Source organism: Acomys russatus, chromosome 4 (assembly GCF_903995435.1).
Source record: "Acomys russatus chromosome 4, mAcoRus1.1, whole genome shotgun sequence".
NCBI lineage: Eukaryota > Metazoa > Chordata > Mammalia > Rodentia > Muridae > Acomys > Acomys russatus.
The window spans coordinates 13,877,931-13,881,176 of record NC_067140.1 but is presented as its reverse complement, the minus strand read 5'-3'; positions in this window follow the sequence as shown (position 1 = coordinate 13,881,176).

The following is a 3,246-nucleotide window of genomic DNA, read 5'->3' as shown; positions in this document are numbered from 1 at the left end:
GCGGGGGGAGGGGGCAAGCTTTGCCTTCGAGCTGGCCTCGATTGGACCAGGAGGCAGACTTAGGGGCGAGGGGATGGGGGAGGTGCTGGTGGGGAGGGAATGCTACACTCGCACGTCCTGGCCACGTGCTGTGCCCAGTTCTTTTTTTGTTTTCCTTTTCTAAAAAAAAAAAACAAAAAAAAAAAAAAAAAAAAAAAAACAAAAACAAAAACAAAAAACAAAAAAACAAAAAACCAAAAAAACCCCTACACCGGTTTCCAAGAGGTCGGTTTGTGGCTATTGCTGTTCTGCCAGGGAGAGGGGTTCAGACGGAGTGTGCTTGCAGGCGCCCGGACGGCGTCCTCTTGGAGAAAGACGCATTGTGCAGTACTGGGGCTGGGGGTAGGGGGCCGACCGCTGCTTCCCGTTCCCTGTTTATTCAGCCCAGAACAGATGGCCCGTTTATGCAGTACGTGGGGGAGGGAGGGGGTGCCCCGAGAACCCTTGGGTCTGAGCAAGTCTGAGTCCCGATCCTCTAGGACTTGGTTCTCTTGCTGGTCCTGTCTTCTGGCGCCAAAAATGTGGCTCAAAGGCTGCTGGGGAAGTGGGTGGTGATGAGAGAGGCGCTCTACCCTGAACTCCTGAGCCTGTAGCTGTCCCTCTGCCACTCCTCCCAAAGAGCAAAGATGAGCAAGCATCTCTCTAGCAGCATCTCTAGCAGCAAGCAACACAAACTCTCCAAATACATGCGAGGAAACTAAAGCTTAAAATGCTTTCAGTTTCAGAGTGAGCTTCAGGTAAATTCCTTTGGGTTTGTTTTGCCATTGTTGAAGCTGGGATAGAAATCGCTACCCATAAAGAGTTGCTGTGGTTAGAGGAATTTATGCTAAGGTATTTAATATTGTGACATTTTATGTCCTTTGTTAAGAGTAGTTAGCAATTCTTACAATAATAGGTATAACATTTAGTCTTGGACACGGTTTTAAGTGATTTCTAAATATTGTCATTGTATCCTTTTTTTTTCCTCCCGAGACAGGGTTTCTTTTGTAGTCCAAGCTGTCCTGGACTCGATTTGTAGACCAGGCTGGCCTCGAACTCACAGAAATCCACCTGCCTCTGCCTCCCGAGTGCTGGGCCTAAAGGCCTGCGCCACCACGCCCAGTATCATTGTATCCTTTTAAAAATCCAGACAACCTTGTGTGATGATTACTATCTTAGACGACAAAATGCCTCAGCTGGCAAACACATTTACCCGTCAAGCCTTAGAACCTGAGTTCAGTCCTCAGGACGCACATGGTAAAAGGAGAGAACCCACTCCGGCAGGTTGTCCTCTGACCTCCAACCCCCCACCCCACTGTAAATAAATACATGTAAAAATAAATGCTACATATGATTACTGCCTTCACCCTTCCCATTTTACGCAAGAGGAAATGGAGGCATGCAGTTCCCCAAAGTTGCTTATCTCGTGGCATGTATCGGTTTCTTGTTGCTGCTATAACAAATAGAGGGAGTTGGAAGTCAGAACTTCAAGATGGGTTGGCAGGGCTGCACTCTCTCTGGAGGGGGCTGCTTTCTTTTGTAACTTCTAGAAGCCTCCCAAATTTCTTGGCTCATGGTCTCATAGCCCTCCGATCTTGACACTCCTATCTCTGCAGATGCGCTTCTTCAAAGATCTGTAGAAGTCCCCTTTGTCCTGTAGGATCCTAGATTTATCCACAGGTTCCCAGGATTCAGACGTGGAAGTTGTTGAGGGCAACATGATTCTGCTACTACACAGGGCGGAAGCTAGGCTGTCTGATTTCTGGAGTGGGTGCTTTTCTGTACTGCTAAGGCGAGGTGGAGAAGGAGATTGTGTCACTGAGAAAAGCACTTGTGCTGGGGGAGCTCTGGGCTGGAGGGGAGTGAAGTCAGCTTGTGCGTGACTGTACAGAAGAAGGGCGTGTCAGGAGAGAGCATAGTGCAGGGGGCAGGAAAGGAGGGATGGAGGGGAACTTGGAGCCAAACGTTAAACAATATGGCTGTGCTTTCTGGGATTAGCCCTGTGGGTCAGGGGTGGCTGGGCACAGGAGCTGAGGTCATCTGGACCTTACTTAGATATCATGGACCTTACTTAGATATCATGATCAGGCAAACTAAGCATGCGTGGGTAGCACCTGGCATGAGATCTCACCTTGCCCAATCCTTCAAGTTTAAAGTTAAAGAAAGTGAGTCCTAGAAGACATAGGTTCTTGTCTGAGAGAAAGCACACAGTGAGAAAACAGTAGGGCTGGACAGGAAACTTGCGTGGGTGTGAGACTGTAGTAGGGCACTTCTTGATGGCGACCTGTCCCCAGGAAGATCCTCAGGCGGATGTTAGACCCATACTTCTTTCCGGGATGTAGCCGGCATCTCTCCACTTCCCTGTCTCACCCTTTATTTCCTTCTGCATTCTCTCTAGTGGCCACAGGATGGCGCCGGAGGCTCTGAACTGGAGCCGTATGTGAGCCCTAGCTGGAGGCCCCTGGCATCTAGAGCCAGGTATAATGGCCCTTTCCTTTAGCACCAGTTTTAGAACTGCAAAGAGGTCAGTGAGCCAGGGAGGAAGTCGCAGGTAACTAAGCTGGAAGACTCTTGATCCATTTCCCCCTAAGCAAACTCACTTTCTCAGTCTTGATCTTTACCATTTCTCTTTGGACTGGGAGGCACCATCAGTTCAGCCTGTGTTAACTTGTGGGCCTGATGGTATGTGTTCCCTTTCTTAGGAGCACTTAAAGTTTAAGAGGACTCAGGAGGGAAGAGAGAGCAATGGCTGATGCAGAGAGAATGCATGGAAGGGCTTCAGACAGCTGAGGCTTCATGAGTGTCCTGGGCTTGTCTTGTTTTCAGGGACTGGATCTCAACAGGATCTCAGGTGATTCTCAAGGTAACACTGTGAGCCTCATCGTCATTTGTAACATCTTCACTTGTGTTGTCAGAGGAGGCAATGGAGGTGAGGAAGGGGAAGACAGGTGTCCCAAATCATTCACCAAGCCCTTGATGTCCGGAGGTGTTGCTACTTTGTCAGATGGCCAGAAATAGGGAGTGGTCAGCATTGGAGTGAAAGCAAGGGGTCAGTCAGTACCACGTGCCAAAAGGCTGGGTATCTTAGAGGAGAGAGAGAGAGGGACTGGGAAGAGGAAGGCATGGTTGCTGGGGGCCTTCTAGTCTTTAAAGTCATGTTCCAGAAGGGCAGGAGGAGGGGAGAAAGGGTGGAGGGCCCTTGGCGTGTGAGTCTCAGAAGAACTGCTG